Raw genomic sequence first — 25,170 nt, 5'->3', positions numbered from 1 at the left:
CTGGGGTGCAAAAAAATATCTTTATGGAGCTGGCTTTTTTTACAGGGGCATTGTCATGCTGGAACAGGTTTGGGTCTCTGAGTTTAATTGAATGGAAATGTAATGCTACCACATCCAAAGACATCCTACACAAATGTGTGCCTCCAACTTTGTGGTAACAGTTTCAGAAAGAAACCACATATGGCAGGTTAAGTCATGGTAATGTTTGGTTTGCTGAGTATCTGTGATGTGTCTTCATTGTTTGCAAAGTGTTGAATTTATCATGTGACTACACGCCAAAAAAGCCCTTATTGATGGATATGGTGAATTAAAAGATTATTTAAGGCAGGTGGAGTAATGCGCTAAACATCTGAAAGAAAGGTTCAATTCAAACTTTCAATTTAATTCCAAGCACCACCAACCTGCTGTTGGGCTGTTGAAAAAAGCCCTTAACCCTCACCTGTTTAGTATTCATTCATTTTCTCCCACTTATCCGTAATTCGGGTCGCGGGGGCAGCAGTCTAAGCAGGCCCCCGCCTTCGACTGCTGCCCAATCCTCACAGCACCGTCCTTTACGGTTTCTCCTGCAGGTGGTGAGCCCACGGGAAGGCGGCCCCACATCACTCCGACGTCACGGACCTTGATATTTCCCTCGTAAGGGACCCCCGGAGCATAGAGGGTTAAGGGCCTTGCTCAAGGGCCCAAGAGTGGCAGCTTGGCGATACCGGAGCTTGAACCCCAGACCTTCCGATCGGCAACCCAGCGCCTTAACCGCTTGAGCCACCACTCCCCCTGTTTACAATTAGTTTACAAAAGTTTACAATTGTAAGGTGTCTGCCAAATTCTGTTAATGTAAAATTCCCATCAGTATTCCACTGTCAATGTTCTCCAGTGCGTAAACAACTGTATGACTCACAAGTCAAATACAATTGTGCTGAGCACCAAATAGAAACTCACATTTTCATGTTTTACTGAATCATTTGTGACAATAATGCATCCACCCGCATTTTCTTTACACGCAATTTATCTCCTTATTTGTATATAAAGGCAGTTTATATTATTGTTTCACATACCATGCAGTTTTCTAAGCTGGATGTAATGTTTGGTAGCAGTTAGCCTATATTATCCTTATCCATATAATTCTTCTTCTTCTTCTTGCAGCTTCTCCTATTAGGGGTCGCCACAGCAGAACATTCGTCTCCATACCCCCCTGTCCTCTACATCTGCCTCTTTCAACCCAACTACCTGCATGTCTTCCCTCACCACATCCATAAACCTCCTCCTTGGTCTTCCTCTTTTTCTTTCTTCCTGGCGGCTCCATTCTCAGCATTCTTCTACCGATATACCCCATGTCCCTCCTCTGCACATGTCCAAACCATCTCAATCTCGCCTCACTCACCTTGTCTCCAAAACGTCCTACATGCGCTGTCCCTCAAATAAACTAATTTCTAATCCTGTCCATCCTCGTCACTCCCAACCAAAACCTCAACATCTTCAGCTCTGCTACCTTCAGCTCCACTTCCTGTCCTTTAGTCAATGCCACTGTCTCTAAACCATACAAAATAGCAGGTCTCACCACCATCCTATAAACCCCCTTATCCATATAATTAAATGGTTAAATAATTTGCGGATGTAGCACACAAAACCCTTTTAGCTTCAGTGTGTGTGTGTGCCAGTAGCATCTCTCCAAGTGATTAGATCAATAGAAACCATTCATCTTCCCAGCGAAGACACTGTGTCAAACACTTTACAATTTTCCAAGTGAGTTGTTTCTATAAATAGATTGCAGGGTGCAATGTGTAAAAGATTATTACTACAGCGCGTAAATGAACAAAACCAAAAATGGCTTTTTAGACCATTTAGATAGTAACTGCATGCACTAAATGTAGTATGTATGCAGGCAGTGCTGTAGGAGGCCTTTTGAGATTTGGCTTTGGATTAATTTTCCAGCTATTTAAACAGCTGTGCTAGCCTTTTCAGTTTTATAGCATCATGTTTTGATCTCATGAACATGTGTTTGATTTTCACAGAGAAATATCATTTTGTACAATAAAGCTTCTTTTCAGATAATGACCAGCTACTGCATGATTCACCCATAGCTGATTACTAATACAAAAAATACATCATATATGTATTATATCTGTAAGTTTCACACACTACACACATTTCAGAGACAGTCAGCTAAAAGTATACATTTTAAATCTGTAAACAGTATTAAATTAGACTGGAAATGTATGCTACTTGTAAGGAGTGTGTGTGTGTGTGTGTGTGTGTGTGTGTGTGTGTGTGTGTGTGTGTGTGTGTGTGTGTGTGTGTGTGTGTGTGTGTGTGTGTGTGTGTGTTAAATATATACTTCTAATATCTAGTGTGCTGTCTGATCCGCATTTCATCAAAATATAATTTTGCAAACTGTGTGAATGAAGCATGCAGATGTTTGCATGTAATATATAAAGAGTTTGCATGCTTTCCTATTATGCAGGAACACATGGCAACATCCTAATACCACTGAAAAACCTCTCTCTCTCTCTCTCTCTCTCTCTTTTTCTCTCTCTCTCTCTCTCTCTCTCTCTCTCTCTCTCTCTCTCTCTCTCTCTCTCTCTCTCTCTCGCTCTCTCTCTCTCGCTTTCTCTCTCTCTGTCGGTCTCTTGCTCGCTCTTATTTGGGACAGTAAATTTATGTGTCAGGTACTGTGTGAGTGTCATAAATTCAGTCAGGCTTACGTAGGTGCATAGCAGGGGAATAATTTGTAGTAAAAAAAAAAAATAGGGTGTGTTTTTTTTTCAGCACAGCTAATAAAAAAGGAGGGAGGAGAGGAGGACACAATGCAATAATCTGGTCAAACTCCCTCTTAGCCCTTAACTGTTGACATCACCTTCGATCATTTGTAAACTATTACAAAGTAAAGGAGCCACCATTTATTTAACCAGCCCCAGGAGAACAAAATGGATCAAGCAAAAGATGGATTAAAAGAGAGATCAGACAGACAAAGTTCAACTACTCTCAATGGATATGATCTTTTATGCAGTTTCCCCTGTTATAATCTCTCTTTTTTTCAGTTTATGTTCTATTTCTGACAGTTTTTGCAAGGGTAATATAAGAACATTGCTATTATTGTTATATAAGTATTAAAAAATGCATTGATGGTTGACTCCTTATTTGGAATATAACCGTGTTGTTTATTGTTTGTATGCAAGCCAAATCATAGAGGGTTGAAATCTTATGCACAAAGACACATCATTTAAAAGTGGTATTGTATTGTTTATTTTTTTCATTCAAAAGTAGAAATAAAAAAAACGTTGCAAGTAATTTTTCTTGTTAAAAACTAAAACAGGATAGGTACAGATTAAATTGTTGTAAATAATGAAACTGGAAATGTTCCAATGCTCCAATAAAACATTTAAATTGGATTCTTTGTCACTGAATTTTGCTTCACCTTCATTTAAAATCTCTGAGAAAAGCTATTAAACAGCATGGGACAGAGTGATCTCCAAGCGAACTCCATGTGCACCTGTGCATTCAGACCCTCAAATGACTGGAACAGCCAGGAACTGAGGAAACGAATGAATGAGTGCATCACTGGCTCACCCTTACCAAACCATGAAACACTTCTGATGCTCATGCATTTTTTATACACCTACAGAAAATGTTCACTTAATAGTCTCAGCAATGAGCTTCCCTACAGACTACACAACAGCATTACTCCTAACCCCCTAGTGCTAAAATTCGTCTTTAATACCACTCTGTGTCTGTGAGACAGAGATGACCTACCCTTATCTGAGGAAGATACCTTGCCTTTGATAACCATTTCTTTATAGATTGGCAAATTAGAAGGAAGAAAAGGACAAAAGAAGGCTCTTTTTTCACAATTACAGCAGGCGATAACAACCTTGGCTTTATCCATAATATTTACCATATACCTATGCTGTCCAAAGAAAGTCCGATGTCTAAAAAACTCAGCTTAACTAAAACAAACCCAATGAGGCAGCCAGACGTCCAAAAAGTTACCCACCCAAAGTTTGTTACGGGATATTGAAAAACAAAAGAGAATTTATGCCGTGCACACATCAAATATGCCTCGGGCCTCTGAGGAGAGAAAAACATCAGCCTGTCATTTCTTCATTTCTGCATTTCGCACTGTCGCTCTGTCAGCATGTTCCCTGTGAGCTCCAGGTCTTTCTCACCAACTTCTTCCCTTTTCTGCTCTACGACTTGTCCTTCACTCCATTTCTCTCACCATCTTCCCGTCTTAGCATTATTGTGTGTATAGCTATAATTCACCTCTTCCACACTAAGTGCTAAAGTAGTTTTTTTCTGAATGAGGAGCACTTGTAGTAAACATACACACATTAAAGCATCTCTTCTTTTAACTGTGTCCAAGTTGTCTAAATTATGGTTATTTTTGACACTCGTTGGTTTCCTGTCCGCATGTGAAAGCCTTTTTCTGTTACAAGCTAACGGTCAACTGGATAAAATGCTCATTAATCTCAATATTGCAGGCTGCCTCGTGACTGATATTAGTGTTTTCGTGCCTCACAGAAAATGGCTTAGAAAATTTTAATGATATGGCAACAAATCATATTCTGACAGAGCAAAAAACAGCAAGTTCGAATCAAGCGGCTGTGTTGTGAACACGTGGTATATGCTGTACATACATAGTTAGATATCTGTTGCAGGAAAAATCTAATAAAAACAAGTTACATATTGAAGGTACTCTCCAAAGTATCTCATTTCTGGTTTATGAAATAAAATGATGGAAAGGAAAGAGATTAAATGAGTATGGGATGTCTACATGTGCCCTGACTAGTGAGTATGGAAACTGCCACAGGCTCCTGCTGTCTCTGTCTCTAATGAAGCATGTCTTTAGTGCATGGACTGTTTGGTGGCACACAGGAAAACTGGAGGCACAAAATGTTTGTATGTATTTTATATTGTTTTTTGGCCATATTCAAGTTAATTCTGTGATTCCTTAGCACAATGGCATGAGCTTGTTGTAAGTTGAACATTTTCCAGAATGGCAATGAAGACTAAAGGGTTCTGGGGGACAAAAGTTGGATTTTTACATAAGACGTCCTACCTATTAATTTGACAGGTCAATAATATCATGTACCACTGGCATGGTGGACTGAAGTGTGCTTTGATCAACAATAAAAATAATAAACAACAGTCAAATGTACCCAATATATATGTGAGCAGTGTCACAATCATAGTAAACAAAGTGTCTGTAGTCATGGTTCAGTATTTTTATAGTGCATGAACATTTATAGAGTTTATTAAAAACAACAATTTTATCATGCAGCTATCCATTCAGCTATATTCAACAAAAGAAAATTTAATATTTTCTTAAAGAAAGCTAAGGATACATCTAAATACAAACACTATTCTTGCATTCTTTTATTTATTTATTTATTTATTTATTTATTTTTTAGAAATAACAACCATGCCCTCAATGTTTTTTCATTTTTCTCTTCTTTTGTCCGTCTCTGCATCCTTCCCTTCTTTGACTGATTGTTTTAATTTAAAAACCCACTTATCTATTTTTTTTCTTTTTCCACAGACTTCCTATCGGTCAGGACCAGGTCAGCCAAATCTAATTTTGCTGTAAAATAGAAAAATGCAAGAAGATACTTTCCCTCTCTTTCAGTTCCTTTGTTCCCACTCTCTTTGGTGCCTTCATTATTTTGACCTTAAGATTTTAAAATAAGGTGAGGAGAAAGGGTAAAAAAAAAAAGCACATTGAAAATTTATGCCGCCTGGGTAGTGTGAAATGAATTGTAAGAAGTGGCAAACATAAATGTGCGACGAGAAAAGGACACAATGGGTTGCAGCAAATTTGAACTGCAGATGAGCTGTGCAGATGGGCAAATTATGGTAAAAAAATTTTACACAAAAAATTGCATTTTTCACAGGGATACTCAATGAAATTCATATGTAAGCAGATATATGCCACACAAAAACCCTGCAGACCTTCACGCCTATTCTTTGAACCCACATAAGGCCGTAAATTCTTAATAAAGATGCCTTCTTTTTTTCTTACCACACAGACCTGGAATCCACAATACATGCCTTCATGCCTGCATCAGGACAGAGCACTAACATTTACCCATGTGACACACTTATAGAGCTGTAGCTAGATGATATAGTAATAACAGCACTGCTCATGCTTATAACTGATTAACATTGCTTCTGGATAATACTACAATTTCTTATGGACTGGCCTGGACATGGCTCCTTTTGAATCAGGTTTGGGATTAATATGTTACAAAGTAGCCTTCAGGCAGGACTCCACTAGAGTGTGTCTATGCTGTCTCAAACAAGCCATCAGAGTTGTAGCAAAACCCTCACATCATTGTCACTTCCTTTGCTTCTAGTTTGTGAGGATGAAAGATGGTCAGGTAACGACAACTGCAAGTATTGAGATGGGTTGATTATTATTTATTTTTTTTTTTTTTGACATAACAGAAGTTTCTTCTGACAGAAATCCTAAAGCTAAATCCTGAGTCCTCTCAGACATGCCCATGTCAACATGTCAATTTTTTCTCAGTGTGATGGTCAGATGTCCACATACTGTTTGTCATATTTGTAAAAAAAAACTGTAAAACTGTGTGTGTGTGTGTGTGTGTGTGTGTGTGTGTGTGTGTGTGTGTGTGTGTGTGTGTGTGTGTGTGTGTGTGTGTGTGTGTGTGTGTGAGTGAGTGTGTACATACCATACGGATAAATGTATTGGGACACCTGACAAACTATTACCACAAAGTTGGAGGTACATATCTGTATAGAATGTCTTTGGATGGTTTCAATTTCCCCCTTCTTAAAGCTAGGAGACCAACAAGGTAATGCCCCTGTGCACAAAGCTTCATCCATGAAAATATGCTTTACATCGGTTGGAGTGGATGATCTTGAGAGGCCTGCAATAAAGACCTCATTAAATAAAGACCTCCAACCTCAACCTTTGAACATGAAAACCATTGACATGAATTGGAACACTGACTGCACCCCAAGTCTTCTCACTCTACATCAATAACTGACTTTATTAACAATCTTGTGGCTGAATGAGTACAATTCTTCACAACCACACTCTAAAATCTATTGAAACATCTTCCCAGAAGAGTGGAAAGAATTATAACAGCAAATAGTGAATAAACGTGAAATGGAATGTTCAGAAAGCACATTTAAATCTTATGGTCAGAGGTCCATAAACACTTGTTCATTTAATAAAACCCACACAAACAGTGTGCGAATGAAGTAATATATTTCTTACTATCCAGTAAGCAGGCTCCCGTCCTGTTTCCCATGAGCTCCACTGTTTTTTTTTTTTTGCTGCTGTCAAGTGAAGAGACATTTTACAGCAAGTATATCCAAACCATGAGCTAACAATCTTTTAGTTTAAATTAGACAGTTAACCCTATAAGCACTGGTCAACTGCTGACACACTGGAAGCATTGTCATAACATTGACAAAACAAAATTATTGTATTAAACAGTTGTCTGAAACTGTGTCAGTAAAAGTCCTTCTTATCTCATCTCAAAGATTTTCTGTAAGCTTGATGTCCAGACAATGATGCTTTATTCACACTCTGTCATGTTCCTGGAAGCATCATGAACTATGTGACAAGGTACCAATTCATGTTAAATAATAATAACCTGTTATTGGCCTATGCTCATCCTGATTTCGGAGTTGGCCCTGTCCCGTTTTGAAGTTTGTTAGCTGATTGTAAATACTACAATGTGTGTTGTCTTGTTCACCGGTAGTAGGTGTGTGGCTGCCATTTCTGTTGGGTGTGGGTTTCTTCCCTGCTTTTGGTGAGGGAGTTAGGAAAGTGATTTGTCTTTCTTTTGGAGTTGTTTTAATAGGTAATTTGGGTTTGATTAAAGAGTGTCTTTGCTTGATATTTTGTCCTTGGTCCACCCAGGGTTTTTTTTCCTGGTGCAGTACTGTACATATTTCAAAGTACCTCTTGTTTTTAGATACCCCAATGTTTGTGTTCTATTCCTTATCTCACATAGTACCAGATACCATCACTTCCACCTTACATCTATCACCCTATGCCTTTAATCACTGTGCAGCACAACCCTAGACTGAGATGTAACAGAATCCATCCATGGTCCATTTTAGTGATCATAAGATGTAACAATCAGATTAACTTAGATATGATGTTTGTCATGATCTGAATCATTCCCCATAGCCAATCATATGATTTGAAGCAAATTCTGATCCATACATCTAAATAATGAAAAGTATACTTTATTAACCAGAAAAACTTTTTTCTTAAATACCTTAGATACTTTTTTTTATTATCTGTACCAGGGATATTCGACTAAAATTTGTAAAGATCCATAATATGCTTTGTGTGCAAGATAAGCAACTAATAGACTGAATGGCAACAACAATTATCTTTCAATGTTTTTAACATCAGTTATATTGTTCATAAAGGAGAAGCAATGTCTGAAAAACATGTCTGGATTTGCTGAATTAGAGAGATTTTTTCTATACAGTGCTTGGTTTTTCTACAGTATTTTTCGAGGACATGATTCAATCCAGACCACAGTTAACTACTTGACAACCTCTGGTATATTCGACAGTATATAGGCATACTATTTGAGACACCGCTTATGACAATGATTACAATCATAAGGGAAACATGTCTGCACAGTTATGAGTCAGCAGCCTTAGGGTGCATATATAATTTGCAATCACTTTCCTACTTACTCAGACTTTGGCAGCACTGGGCATTTACAGCACATTAGTGAAAGCACTCATCCAGAAGAGGATTGCTGTTGTTGTAGGACTTTTGCTTTTTGGAAATTACCAGAAAATTTGGCAATGTTTTAATAATTAACTAATTCCTCCTGTACATATATATTACAATTTCATGATCATTATTGACTTTATCATATCCTCCTTAAGTTTTATCAATAAACAATATAAAAAAATACACACATATACACACACTTACACACACACACACACACACACAAACACACACACACACACACACACACACATACACACACAAATGTGGACTGCAAAGTTAGGTATCCAGGGTAAAAGAAGGGTGCCCTATCACTGAGCCACAGAAGAGTGGAATCTAATGAGGTAAATGTTCAAAGATTTTAATGAGGTAAAAAAAAAAAAAAAAAAAGAAAAAAAAAAGGTTTTACTCAAAGTTTAGAGTCCAAAAAATGCAAAAATGGCAAAAAATACAAAATGCAGAAAATCAAAATAACTAAGGTTATCCACAAAGTTAAGATTCAAAAACACACAAAAAAGATTAATAAAAAAATAAGAAGCTAGAAAGACACTGGAATTACATCAAGAACTCATCTAGCAAGATTGAACAAAAGGAATTAAGAAACATAGCAAATAAATATTAACAAAGAGGAATGAGACACATGTGCCAGTAATGATATAATAACACACAGCAAGAACATGACATGGGGGTACAATAAAGGCTTCTAGTGGCCAAAACACCACATGACAAGTTTTAAATCCTGACATGGATGAGCTGGATCATGTGCTATTTTGGAAGTAATGAATTAGAATAAAAGCCACCACATTGTGCAGTGAATAATGTAATAGTTACATTATTGCAATTTACTGCTATATACTATTAGATGTTAATTTCAAGCTTGTCAGCTTATTCGTTTTTTATTGTATAACTGTTTCTTTTAGGTTACATCATATCACATTTGGCATCTGAAAACTAGTCCACAAAATGTTTTCTTATCAGAATGTTTTCAGACATAAAGGCAAGTGCTTGTGTTTAATGGGGGTGATCTACTGAGAAACAGCAACTCTCAATATGGGCTGGGAAAAAAAAATAACATAGTAATTACAGAAGACCCAACTATTATTCAATATTGTTACCAGACATTGCATTTCACTTACTGACTCTGCTTTCTGTATTTTTCTGAAACAATACTATGAATTCAAGTTTATTTAAATTATCAATAAATTTCAGTTTAGATGGTATTCAAATCAAATCAAATTTTATTCATCACATACACATACATACAGGGTACGACATGTAGTGAAATGTTTTGTACAATGGTCCGGCATTAAGGAATAGGATGGGGGAAAGAAAAGGAGTCAGATAAATAACTATAAGGTATAAGAAAAACTATTAAAATAAAATAAAATAAATAAATAAAATAAAGTAAAAGAATATAAGGTATAAAGATATATAGATATATAAAAGGATTATTATGTAGTAAGAATCACTTTTGCAACTGTACCAGCAAACACTGAGTTTTTTACACTACTTTTTCTATACTTCAGCAAAAGGTGTGTGTGTGTGTGTGTGTGTGTGTGTGTGTGTGTGTGTGTGTGTGTGTGTGTGTGTGTGTGTGTGTGTGTGTGTGTGTGTGTGTGTGTGTGAGCATAGCACTGTGACTGGAAATATCACTTCTGTGAGCTAAGTCTTTCAAGTCTTGTCATAGGCTATTCTTTTGCTGATTGACTGAGAGCCAAATTGGGGTAGCCTAGAAATAAATTACTTTCATTCCGTGAATATCTTTTTGTACGTTGACTCGCACTCACGGTATCAATGTTACTTCTACATTGAGCATTGCAGATGAAATAAAAATTAAAAAGAGATTCACGTACAAAAATCCAGGGCACCGCTGCAATAAAAGAACCACCAAACAAGTCATACATACATCGGTTATAACGAGCTGCTATGTCTTTTGGCTTCCTGTTAGTATTTTATATTAGTAAGATAACAGACTTTTCATTCAATGGAACAGTTGGAAACAGTTGATGTGGGTGGAAGTCTTTTTGAAAGAAAATCCATTTGCATGTGATAAAAAATAAGAGAATATGTCTCATCATACTGCATTGCCTCCTTCTACTGCTCGGAGATTGAAGTTTTGCGCTGATTACAGCAGGTTCCACATAGCACTGCTTGCAGTGGTTTCCAAATGGCAGCCCTATCATAAATCTTACCGTTGGGAAACTAATGATGTGCAGTTTTGGTTGAAACTGAGTGGGGGGATGGTTTTACTATAGCCCTGTGCTGTTTTTTAGGCAGTTGTTTCAGTATTCACATACAGGCCTGTCAGTGCGATTCAGATTTCAGCCCTTCTTCCCACCCAAGGCTGCTTTTCCTTGTTTGAAATATGCTGTCATAATTTTGGACACTGTCTCTCTTGACACCTTTTTCTTTTTCTTTGACTGGCACGCCTGCAATTTGCCACCCAACTTTCTCTTCTTTCACAGTTTGTCTCAAAACTCAAAACTCAGTGTTTAAAATGCCTGTAACAAGAAAAACATATGATGCTAGCATTCAAAAAAAGTAAAAAAAAAAAAAAAAAGAAAAAAAAAAGAGGTATACTGCACTTTGTCTTTAAATTGGTTTTATATTTTGAATATTTAGTTGTTTGTTATGGTGCTTCATCATAGTTTTAATAAAGAATGGAAAACAGCACACTGCCTAAACTTTAAAATTCATGTTTTGGAACATCCCTAATTCTAAGTAATTCTGTGCAGTTTGTTTACAACATTAAGCAATAATTACAATTTTGGTCTTATTCAAAATTAATTTGAAGGCAAGGTTAAATTGAAGTTAGAAAAAGTCATAATAAACATATTTTGATATACATTGATTCAACATTCTTTCTTTATCATTATCTGAATAAATGTGTTAATGAGTAGCATTTATTGTGTTGATATTAAGCGACGATCTCTGTGTAAATATTGAATATTGACTTGCTGTTATTTACCTGTTGCTGACAATATTCGCCAACTCGCATGTATTGTAGTTATGACGAGAAAATGTAAATAGTAGCTGAGATATTGCACAGGCTTTCATATTGTTCATATTTCACACCTAACCTAGTGAAAGATTTTGTTCATTGGTTTATTTGGAGTTACACCAATCAGGTATAACATTATAACAGCCTGCATAATATTGTGTTGGTCTTCCTTTTGCTGCCAAAACAGTCCTGATCCATTGAGCATTAACAGCATTAACTTCTTCAGCAATGTGAGCTACAGGAGCTCGTCTGTTGGATCAGACCACACGAGTCAGCCTTCACTTCCCACGTACATCAATGAGCCTTGGCTGCCCATGACCCTGTCGCAGGTTCACAACTGTTCCTTCTTTAGAGCACTTTTAATAGATACTGAGCACTGCAGACCAGACACAGCCCACAAGAGCTGCAGTTTTGGAGATGCCCTGACCCAGTCGTCTTGTCTTCACAATTTGGTCCTTGTAAAACTCTCTCAAATCCTTATGTTTGCCCATTTTTCCTGCTTCTAACACATCAACTTTGAGGACAAAATGTTCACTTGCTGCCTAATATATTACACTCACTAACAGGTGCCATGAACAAGAGATAATCAGTGTTATTTAATTTACCAGTCATAATGTTATAATGTCATCATGTGCCTAATCGGCGTATGTTTGCAGTATAACTGATGTACAAGTCAATTTCAAATCCAAAATGCACACAATCTAATGGCCTGTGAAAGGGAGGCTATTCTACTACATTTTTAATGCACACACCAAAACAAAATACAAAAAAGTAGGTTTTAATGTAAAATGTGAACATAATTTTAATAATGAAAAAATATGCTTTCAATGGATGATGTTTAGTATGTAAAAAATTTCTCATGTTTTATAATCTGTTAAGAAACAATAGGACCTGATTACTTATAAAAATAACTTTTGAGGTCTGTACACACTGCTCACTGCCTCATATTCAGAGTTGGCAAGTCCAAAAGTTATTATGCTGGAAACGTTGTTATTAATCAGAGATGGCTTACACACATACTTAAATCAATTTTCTGGATTTGCTTTTCAGATTATTCAAATTACCTGCATGAAGTCCACGCTTCTGCGCTTGCTGAACTAAATCGCTGCTTTTATACACAGGCACTTGCCTTTAAGCCAGAAATAATTGTGGATATAAAATGCAGACAGAAGGAAATAGTGGAATAATTTTTTCTTTTCCTGTTTGCTGCTCTATAATCCTATGTAAAATAAAAAGCATGAGATAATTTCAAAAAGAATAGTATTGACATGATCAACAACATGGCCGACACTGTAATAGACATCTAATGTGTGTCGTATATTTTCAATATATTGCTGTTTTATGGGGGAGTGGTGGCTCCAGCGGTTAATGCGCTGGGTTGCCGATCGGAAGGTCTGGGGTTCGAGCCCCGGTATCGCCAAGCTGCCACTCTTGGGCCCTTGAGCAAGGCCCTTAACCCTCTATGCTCCGGGGGTCCCTTACGAGGGAAATATCAAGGTCTGTGACGTCGGAGTGACGTGGGGCCGCCTTCCCGTGGGCTCACCACCTGCAGGAGGGACCGTAAGGGAAGGTGCTGTGAGGATTGTGCAGCAGTCGAAGGCGGGGGCCTGCTTAGACTGCTGCCCCCGCGACCCGAATTAAGGATAAGCGGGAGAAAATGAATGAATGAATGAATAAATACTGTTTTATGATGAATGAACATAATTATGATTTTAATTACAGTAGCGCAACTGAACTACTTTTGTTTTAATTCTATGTTTTACAAAAGAATAAGCTGACCAAGCATAGCAGTTTAATATTATATCCATAAAAATGTCATTCCTTTGTCACGAGAATTCCTTGTTTTTTATCTGTAAATCTTATGCATATTGTAAACTTAAAAAATGTTTCTTTAGGGGGCTTTTCCTTATTTTATCAATAAAAATAGCCAATTTATCTAACTGAGATTTTTTTATAATACCGCAAAACTAAATCTATGCGTAAAATGTTGCAAAATATCTTAAGGCTCCATGTCTCCTACTTTGTGCACCCCAAAATCTATGTTTACAATATTGTTTACAGCTATAAATAACATCAATAATATACAGCATATTAAGTGCATTTATTAAATGAAAACAGTGCCATTTCATCATTTTTCAAATGAGCAAAAGAGCAGCATGTGATATGACAAATCTTTAAACTTCTTAGCCGACCATATGTACTGTGATGTAAAGTATGTCACTGAGCTACCTACAGATTAGATTAGAATCAACTTTATTGTCATTACACATGTACAAGTACAAGGCAACGATAGCCTGCATTATTATTTTTCCCAACTGTACAGGCAAAATATTTGTCACAAATGATATGAGTGATACAGCTCATTCTATTTATTTGTCAATTTTCTCCTTTAAGAGAGAAAAGAAAAAACTAATCAAAGTCATGAAATGGCAAAAATGTGCCTTTGGAAATATGACACCATTTCCATTTCATTCTATCTTCTCACCTTCTCAGGCAGTTTAAGCTTTGACTTTATTTCTATTTGTTACCTGTGTTTGTATATTAAAGCTTATTTAAAACGACTGCGACTGGCTGCCATCATACACCCGGTGTGATCTGTAGCTTGCGAAAGAGCTGAGCAAAGCAAAGAAAGCAAAGGAAATGCAGCATGCCACTAAGCTCTGTGGTATTGTGAGAGGGTGAATTTCACAGGTTTATTATACTTATCTCTTTCTGTCTCTCTTTCTTGCTCTCTCTCTGTTTTTTTGGGGTTTTTTTTAGAAATGTGCACACACTCTAAATGGCCATAAGTATGTGGACACTAGGCCAACTAATATATGTTTGTTGTATATCTTGTTCCATGACAATGGCTATTAGTATGAGTATAAGACTTTCCAGTTCATTCCAGGGCTTTGTGTTAACAGTTTATGGTCTGTAAGATGGTCTGTGACTGTCATGTTGTCATGATGTCATGTCATGGTCTCAGTACTTCATGTTCAGTGTTTAAAGAAATCAAATGCCCTCATTATAATAGTGGCATTGCCACTGTGTGTTTTGTGTGTGTCTTGTATGCCTCAAAAGCTGCTTGATAATAGTATTGATCGTCTGTCGTCTTATTTCACCCATAGTCAAAAAAACTTTTCCTCCTACGTTTGTGAGGGTTTCTTGACACATGCCTTATCACCTTCTGAAGGTTTAGACACTACAAAGGATTGTCTTTTAAATGCTACCTCACAGCTTTTCTTTAGCAAGCTCTCGTGAAAGCTATTTGTTCTCAATGTTGATTTATGTTGTAAGACTGGACTGAATACACTGTAACAATCAGAATTTACTCTGTAGTACAGTAGTTTGTAAATGACATACTAATGACTGCTTCCTTTAAATTATAAGAATATAATAATATTTGAAAGTAGTTCTCGTGCATTTCCGGGGACATTTATATCGACTTCATTTTTGAATGATTCATGTATTTGTTCAATCTTTCAATCTTTACGTCTCTTTTGTACCTCATGCACCCTCTTTTTTTTGGTGCTCTTTATGGAACAAGTGTGCCATCTACTGAGAAACAGGATGTTACATGTCAGTACTCATCCAATACACTCTGCGCCCTCACCTCCCATGTGTGCGCGCGCACACACACACACGCATGGACACGGACACACACACACACACACACACACACACACACACACACACACACACACACACACACACGATCAACCAGCCAGCCAACCAACCCACCACCCCCGCACACATACACACCCACCCACACAGAGCTATGTGTTGATAATGAGGTGCCTGCACAGAATGAGGACTCTGATCTCGCAAGGTATACCAGCTACACCAACTTCAAAGCCAAGAGAAAAGCAGAAACACTATGCAGGCACACATTCTGAAACTGAGCACCCTTGGTGGTATGACTTGAGTGGCAAGCTTTAGTGGAGGTCACGTAACGGATCTCTGAACTAAGCTGCAGCAAAACACCCAAAACCATTCATTTAGTCCAAAAAAGTACTTCTTTTTCGACCACATTAACATCCACTTTACCAAAAGAAATGTGATATACAGCTCTCTTCCTCAACCCAGTCCTCTTCCACAGGCCTATGGTAAGGGCTCCACAATCCCCAGAGCATGTTATGGTGGGCAGAAAATGGACTTAGAGCCTGGAGAATGGGGAAGGATGGGGTGGGTGGAAATGGATTAATATGGATGGGGAAGCTAAAGGATCGCCACATGTATTATTCATTGCTACTCATCCGCTGAGCTCGCAAAAAGTCCAATAGAAACTCCTGTTGTTTGACAGGCCTATAGTTCTTTGACACATGAAACTGCTTGAATTTCTCTCATAGAGGAGAAAGGAGATGAAGGAAAATGGAAAAGTTCGTGGCAATAGGGAAGGAAGAAACAAGAGCATGAGAGACAGAAAGATAGGAAGTGGGAGTGAAGCTGTGATATACAGGGTGCAGGAGGAATAATGAAGGAATAAAAAAAAATAACAGACGCTGTCTGTATCTATATTGTTCATTTTTTGACTCACTGCCATTTTCTTCTCATTTTTTCCCTAGGACATCACACCCTTTTCTTAGGTTTTATATATTTATCCATCCATTTGACTACTGCCATTATAACTGTTTTGGGATAAAACAAAATCATGAATTCTTATGGTATATTTCTAATAGTTATACTTGTACTGTAATCACTCTGTATATCTATATTAGCTTAAACTGACTGTAACAGGTGAAAGTGTGGTCTCAAGAGGTAGAGGTTGAGGGGATAATGACTGATCTGGAACATCTGATCTGTATTTCCTGGTTTGTAGTTGTGTGTTTCTGTTCTTTTTTCATTTGTGTCCTAATAATGTAGATACAATAGAGCGAGTGCAGAGAAAGCACTCTTTTTTTTCTATCATTAATTTATATTAAAGTTTAATGCTAGACCCAGGGTTAGCATTAAACTTTAATATAAATTAATGATAGAAAAAAAAGAGTGCTTTCTCTGCACTCGCTCTATTGTCATGGGCAAGAGTATAACAAGCATTACTATGGATACACAGAAAGATAAGAAATAAATATAGTTACCATATTTCCCATAAGAGATTTTAGTAAAAGCATAGTCACCTAAAGGGGATTTGCATAATACAAAATTCGTGCAAAACACTTACATGGTCAGAGTTATGGAATGGAGTGGATAATTGAATGACTCTGAACTTTTTGATTAGAGGAAGCGAGAAACAAAAACAGAAATTTACCACAAAAACTCTGGTGTAGGTCAATGGATGAAATTACTGTTTGCTCTGTTCACTGCTACTTAATGAAGAGCAGCAAAACGACCACAAACTAATGTTCATAAATTTCAAAGAATGTACTTGTCCCAGGTTAAAGTTACTGCTATGAGAAGCAAATGTGCATCATTCCCATTTCACAGCCTTTCCTGTACACTTATTTTTTTGCAACCCAAACATTAATCATGTTCACTCAGGTCACTGCTGTAATTAGAAAAAGGATAGTTTTCAGGTGTGTCTCATATCACAAGGGAACAAAAATAGGAAATAATACCGCTAAACTTTAGAGTTTAAGTGGAATAATGTTAAACAATGTTTGTCAATTAATTTTTATTTATATAGCACTTCTACATTTTTTTTATAACCGCTTTATCTTTGTAAAGTTCCTTTGAGATGTCCATTGTTATAAGTTTGCAATGAGTCGAATGTGAAAATAGAGGTAAATAAAATGCATAGTAAAACAAATGCACTAAACTGTTTAAAGTCTATTCAAACTACTGTATAGTCACCAACCACAACCTATCACAAAAGAATTTAAGAGCAGAAATTGTTTGTTAACCTTACTTAAAGCAATAAAGAACAAAAATCTCAGGACTCTACTAAAACGTACAGACAAAACTATTTTATTCATGAACAAACAAGATTCTATGTATTTCAGATTATTGGGATTTTATCTGTTTTGTGTGAGAGGGTAAGAAGAGGCATCGACTACCCTTATTTCTAACATATAAACAGCAAAATCATTTTATTTTCAAACAAATACTCATAAATTGATCAGAACTGCCTGAAATATTATCCACATGTTTAGATAATCAGAATAGGATTCTTCTAACATTTAAAATGTTCATGCTGGCAAACATAGCCCACCAAAAACAGCACATACAGTGTTTTTATTCAGCAAATGTAATTATAGGTCAATTATATTCATGGTAAAACTAATCAACTCAAGGTTTATCTGTCAGTGTATGGTTTAGGTATGTCCATTTCTGTTGATACAATGTTACCATTTGATGTTTTCACTCATTTTAATCCGTTCTTGCATGATATAATAAGTGACCTTTGGTTTAGATTATAATATTTTAGTTAGTGTTGAACCAAAAGAAACTTAAATGAAAACCCTTGAATACAGAAATGGTGTTTAAATATGAATTGATAAAAGAGACTGTCACAATGCTCAACAGCTTTGGGGGCACACCAAACTATCTATTCACTATGATAACAAATTATAGAATCATTTACATGCATTAAAAACAAAGACATGCTTATTCCTCTGATAATTCCTATGATAACTGACACAACCCATGAGTTCTATTTTCAATTACTGGTTGTTTGCTAAATCCTAAATCAACCAATGATTATCTCACTGAGACCTCACAACACAAACTTGACAAACATCCAGGCCTATTTTGCAATTATAGGGGAAAATCATATTTCTGCTTTTAATCAGTGGTAAAATGCTATGGGAAAAGGTTAGTGAGATTATTTATAAAGTTTGATTTACCCAATGGTACTTTCGATCCTTTTCCATCAACATATATTAAAACAAATACTTGACAGCCTTTGTGTATTATACATTATATGCTGTTCTCTACAAAGTAACACACTGAAAAACAGTTATGAGAGCGTTGCTATAAAGAATCTGTATTCTATTTCTGAGTCAAATACTTAGTTGTCTCACAACTGAACAAAGTCTTAAAAAAGAAGTACTCATGAAAAATCCAAATTTGGCACCTAATTGATCACAGCACTAAACACTGAGCATTTGTGAAAGTAGTTAATGATCTGGTTTTGAATGCTGATGCATTCAAAATCATGGGATATATTTCATTTTGAACTGGTGTTTTTGAAGCTTTAGTTGAAAGAACACTTGTTGACCATGGTTGCTCTTTCTGGGACTGTATTAAAATGTTTTTCTGCCTTTTTAACTTCAAGACTGATATTTTACTAATATTTTGTTAGTTTATGTAACACTGTGCCATATCCAGCAGTACAGTTCCTGCCAAAGGTTTTCTGTGTTGTGCAGTTCACTTAAGCTTTTCCACTCCAAACTTAGGAAATCGTGACCTCACTGAACTCAGATTGTGCACAGGGGCACTGAAATGCTGAAACCAGTTTGAACCCTTTATATTATCAATTTTGCATTTTATCACTTGTGTGCCTCCAGGTTTGTCAAGTGTCTATTATCCATGTAGTTTATGGGGTTTTGGCAATTAGAAGATTGCAAATTGTGGCCTGAAAGGAAATACACAATCTGTCTTGATTGATTGGTAAATAATCCAAAGTGTGCCAAGAAAACACTCTCCAACCCATTACACCACCTCCAATAGGCTGGGCAGGTTTGGTGCTGTTGTCACTAAATTCTGACTACCATCTGTGTGCCTCAGAAGAAATCAAGATTTATCAGACTAGGCTTCATGTTTTCCAGCTTCAACTGTCTAGTTTTGTTTAGCCTGTACCCACTGCTGCCACAATTTACAGTGGTGTGAATAAGTGTCCTGATTTCTTATTTCTTTTGCATGTTTGTCACACTTTAATGTTTCAGATTATTAAACTCATTTAAATATTAGTGAAAGATAACACAAGTGAACACAACATGCCGTTTTTAGATTTTTTCTAAACCTAATAACTGGTTTGACTAGGCCACTCCAAAGTCTTTATTTTGTTTTCCCTCAATAATAAAAACCTTTAAAAACCTCATGTTGTGTTCACTTGTGTTATCTTTTATTAATATTCAAATTAGTTTGATGATCTGAAACATTAAAGTGTGACAAACATGCAAAAAAAATAAGATATCAGGACTTATTCAATCAACACTTCAACACTTTTTCACACCATTGTAACTTTTCTTGTCTTTCAGAAGTGGAACCAGAGGTATTCCGCTGTTGTACTTCTTTAACCAGTCTGGTCATTCTCCATTCCAATTAACAATATAAGAGAATATAACAGAAATCTGCCTCTACAAAGAGAAACTAAAGTTACAAATCATAATTCGGTTCTGGACTCTGCATATTAATAATTTTGGCAAAACTGCATTCTGTCATCAGTGAAATATCGCATGGATGAGACCCTATTTTCAGTTACAAGATGCAATGAAATGGATTCATGCATTAGTTTTTTTCTTTTGACTACTCTAATGCATTGTTAATAAGCCTACAACAAACAAACTGCTGCCTGTTTCCTTTTAAATTGACTATAAAATCTTATAGCCAAATCAAACCATGCCTTACGATCATTTAGTATAAGTTCTCTCTATATTCCATGTTAGAAGCCGCCTTTTTGTTTCCAATGCACCAAAAAACTAGACCACATTACCATTAAATATTCTCGGGCATTCTTAATGCGTGTGTTCATTCAGTGCTCACTCTCAAATCCTGAGCCACTGGAAAGAAAGTTAAAGCCGTCCGACACTAAGAAAATAGGAACATTCACTCTCTATCCTCTCACCTTTTCTGCTTCTGAAGGCTCATTTAAAGGGTTTGTGCACAAGCTGAGCTTCAGCCTGCATCTTCCTACGAGTGTATCAAAATGTGTGCGTATGAAATGTGGAGGTAAGAAGGAAAAATGCTCTCATTATTCTCGTCAGCTGTGCAGCCTGTCAAAAGCTAGTCACCAGCTATTAACCTTAGTGCATGTCAGTACAAGCTCACTCTTTCCTCCTGTTTCTATTTTCTACATTTGCCACTAAATCTTTCCTCCTCTTTGCAATACTGTGTGCTCATCATCAGGCTACACAGTTCACTCCTGTTAAACTACTGTATTTACAACACTCCTGATTCATCTAATAGTATATAATAGTAGATTTGGCCAATCTCACATGAGCTGAAGCAGTTACTGATTTCATTTCATTAAAGAATCATCTAAAAGACCTGGTTATAAGAAATCAATTGAAACTGAAATCAATATTGCAAACTTTACATTTAATTACATGCAAAGTGTTCTGTTTGGGTTGAGTCCACACTTCAGCAGATCATCACTGCCATCTACTGCTGAAGATGGCACAACTTTTTTACATTTCCATATTATACCCATACATCTGTTACTTAAGCATCTGCCTTTCATAAAGAATCATGTGTGCATTGTTACTATGAAGCTTGTGACGTTTTAGCACCAAAGCTTGTGTACATTTCCTAATTACTAGTGATTATGTTATCGGACATTTAAAGAATGTCTACCTACTTCCTGTCTACTTCTTTTTCACCCAAAACAAGAGAACTGAGTTCCTACATAAAACAAACAGAAAGCATTCATAGCAAGAAATGTATAGCTTAGCTCTTTATTGATGAGAGTTAAACCACATATTTTGTACAGTATACAAATATCCACACAGCAAACTCTCTTGGTCAGGGGTGAGGTGACATATCATTAACCCATATATGTGACACTGAAATTAAGGGTTCAATCTTCTATAAGTCAACAAAAAAAAAAAAAAGGAAAAATGTATATATTGGAATTCCCACTCATCATTTAATTCTCCACCCTACTGTATAATGCTGAGCTACAAACCTATAATTTTGTATAAAATATTAATTCGAGATTTCATATAAATAACAATTAGGGCTTGTGTAAACATCATTTTATTATTTAATTTTGGTAATATTTAAGCTCTTTGTGAAGGAGGAAAAGAAAAGTCCATTACTTGTTCTGTTTATTTCGCTAAAAAACCATTATCCAATTAGCGTAAAGTCTGCCACAGGGTGTGCACCATTTCCAGCACCATTTCCATGCATCTTTAGTCCTGTGCTCAAACCCAAATAGGGAACCGATAGAAGTAAACGTTACAGTATGAAATAAGGGAGTCGTGTGTGCTGCTGTACAGGAGCAGGGAATCTGTGTGTATGGGAAGTAATATAGGATAAAATATAGGTAATATCTTATCTGCAGTATGAATAAGACTGTGATAAATGGCAGTAGTATGTGTCCTAATTGCTAAAATCCTGCCGAAGCCCTAGTTTCGGTCTGTGTAATGGCTTCCACAGATCTAAAAACACCACGCTACATTTTACCACTAATGGCAGTGCACTGTTTTGACACGATATACGTTTTGACACAGGTTAGTATGAAAGACATTATTTTTTAACAGATCAAAAATGCCTTCATTGGATTTGAGTTCATTTTATTATGACCGAGTTTGACATTCATGTGTTTACAATGAAAAGCTGATCAATACAGTGTAAAGCTGCATTGCACGCTGCGCATATTTCATCTAAACACCAATGTTGATTGTGTTACAACTGGCAGGTCAGTTGTGTCCTGTCTTGTGGGATGCATTTGGGACACATTTGGACACACAGCTGCACATATCAGATGTTCTTGGGTATTATAATAAATATGTGCGATAAGAAATCCAAGTCTTTAACACTATTCAGAAGACGCAGAAGAATCAGCGGTGGCTGAACTGATGCAATATCAACAATCCTCATTTGAATCTTTAGTTCCAGCCTTAATATGACAAACCTGATTGAACTACCCAGTGTTTCAGAAGGCGACTCTGCAGGAACATCTCTATAGGGCTGCTGCTGTAATGGTGATGCAACGAAGCACCAATCTCGGCCCTCAAGTATCTCTGCACTGCACAATTTTGTGTGTTCCCTGCTCTCAACGCACATGATTCATCTTATGAACTTAAATATATGAGCCCTATAAAAGCACTCGAAGTCTAAATGGGTGCATTAGAGCTCAGAAAATTTTTTAATGTGAAGTGGAACAAGATGGGGATACACTGCTCCAAAGCTTTGACCTAACAGAGAAATAGAGTATACTTATATATGCTTTCTTGTGTATATGTGTAGTTTTAGCTTTTTAGTTGTAGGTTTAACAGTGTTGCCATGTATGTGTGTGAGGGGTTGCAAAATAAGGCAATAGCTGCTGAATGAACATATTCTTATTCACAATGTATAGAAACTGTGTGGATGATTTCTCTGTGAGGATTCTGTTGGATTCCACACGAATGTAAAAATAAGCTCACACCACAAATCCTGTCCTATAATCTAAACTTAAATATTCATAGCTTGTCATACAAAGTGGCTTATACAAATTTTTTTTATTTGTCAGAAATCATGAGAAATATTTCACTATGACGATACCTACTTAGCCCTGGTAATCCTCTTACATGTAAAACAGCTGTAACTAATGTAAGGGCATCAACAAACATACATTTCCCATTTTGATGCACTTTTTATGTTCAACAGGTGAATAGGTTCACACACATATAACATGTTTTTAGTTGTGGGTTGTTTTTTTTTTTTTTTTCAACAGGATTGTACAAAGGCCTTCCTTAAAGTGATAGCTTCAGGATGACTCCAACTTTTGTACATGAGACACTTGATAAATAACTGCAAAAAAAAAAAAAAAAAAAGCCTGTGAAAATATTTGCCAAAATATTATAAACTTAGTGCCAGGCTAAATGTTACAGTGTGTGAGGATGAGGATTGTGATCACAGTGATGGTTAGGCCCTTGAAACAGAGCATTCAGTCCAAGGAATAGGCATTATTGATGGGTTTTCTTTAAATTTGCATATGCATATGTATAAAATACAGAGTATTCCGCACATTACAAATGCATGTTAGACAATTAAAAAAAAGATCTATCTGAACATCATTGTCATGGGAAAAAAAAAGAAAGAAAAAAGAATGCACTAAAAAATAAACAAGCTAAGAAGCGTGCTAAAAATGCATCAAATTATTTTGGCTCCATCGATTTACGTTATTACATTTTTTCTTAGCGCGTCTCTTCTATGTAACTAAACTTACTGTTACTCTGCGAAAAAGCAGCTCTTTCCAAAAACGGGAAAGCAGTAGTGCAACAACCTTTAACAGGATTTTTGGTAGCACTTTATCTGCAGCAGTCATTATGCCTCAATAACACAGTCGGGTTTATAACGTATGTATTGTGCCATACGAGCTATAAGATTTGGTGTAAAATCTCTTAATTAAATATTCATTATAAATAGCCTCAATTCATCATGCTAATGACCGTATTATTCAGGCATTATTACTGTCTGTCTGCTCGACTTTAAGTGCTACCTCTGTCTTACCTTTTTTTTTATTTTTTAATTTTTTTTTTTATTTTACCTTGCAGGTAATTAGTCAAGTACAGGGGCTCTGAGGCATCAGTAAACAGGAAATGATATAGAGCTGAAAGCCCACGTTCAGCCCTAAATCTTCACAATTATGGGCTCTTTTTGGTTTCACCTCCAGAACACTAGAGCTAAACTGATCAAAAACAAACTAAAAAAAAAATAAATCTGTATCAATCATGTTTCTCATTATTAATCCACCAACTAACAAAACAGTTGACGTTTTTGCGGTGGATTGGCAAAAGGCACCAGGATTTATGACATTGGCACATACATAAGTAAGACTTGCGTAAGTATTCGCCCTCCTGAACTTCATTAGGATTATACATTATGTCATGAATGAAGTAGCCCACGTATAATAGTAAAACTTCACAGTCTTCGAAATAAGCGAAAGTTTAGAAACTAAACAAAAACTAAGTATTAGCCCTGTTGCTGTGAAAAGAGAAACCAGTTACCTTTAGAAGTCGCAAAATTAGTTCTAATGGCATTCAGCTGTATGCAATTAACATATAATCATATGCTATCAGTTTAAATACACCTGTTGCTGGAGGGCTCCAGAATCATTAGAGAATGTACATAAACAAACAGCATCATAAAACCCATAGAGCTCTCGACACAAACATTCAGAAAAAGTAGTTTAAAAATGAGCTAAAATTTGATCATCCCACAAAGTAGTCATTATTTACAAAAACCGATAGAATAGGGCACTGTTGCAAATGTGTCTAAAGAAGCGCCACCAAATTTCAGCAACCCGTTAAGGACAGAATTTATCAAGTTAAAGGCCAAAGGTAACTATGAAAAGGTTGAAAAGAGCAAAAAAAGGGATGTGAGCCAATTGAAATGCAATTAACATTTATTTGTGTGGTGCTTTTACCAATGGGCTTTGTATCAAAGCAGATTTACAGAATTAAATAAATATAAAAAAAATGCATTTAATATTAAAATATAAAGTTTGCAGTAGTAAAAATTAGTAAAAGTTTATCTGGGGTCATGAGACAAAAATAGAAGTGATCGTTTTTCCAGACTTGCTACAAAAAGCTATTTTTAGTGGAAAACCAACAAAAGAAAACCATCCAAAAAGAGAAGCAAAAGGGTGGTAGTATCATGT

The 25,170-nt window shown here is 36.3% G+C and overlaps 1 protein-coding gene across 1 annotated transcript in view; it reads right to left on the bottom strand.

Moving 5' to 3' along the window:
* Nucleotides 1-24,021: 24,021 nt before the first annotated feature.
* The window catches only part of stim2b (stromal interaction molecule 2b), a 47,992-nt gene continuing 46,843 nt past the window's right edge, over nucleotides 24,022-25,170 (bottom strand). Inside the window, exon 12 of the mRNA XM_083541269.1 lies at nucleotides 24,022-25,170. This exon is cut by the window's right edge and continues 1,553 nt beyond it. The gene's annotated coding sequence lies outside the window, so the exon portion shown is untranslated.

This window comes from Silurus aristotelis (genome assembly GCF_946808225.1).
Source record: "Silurus aristotelis genome assembly, chromosome: 5".
NCBI classification, from domain to species: domain Eukaryota; kingdom Metazoa; phylum Chordata; class Actinopteri; order Siluriformes; family Siluridae; genus Silurus; species Silurus aristotelis.
Note: the sequence above shows the minus strand (reverse complement) of the source record. Positions and strands in the feature narration are given on the sequence as shown.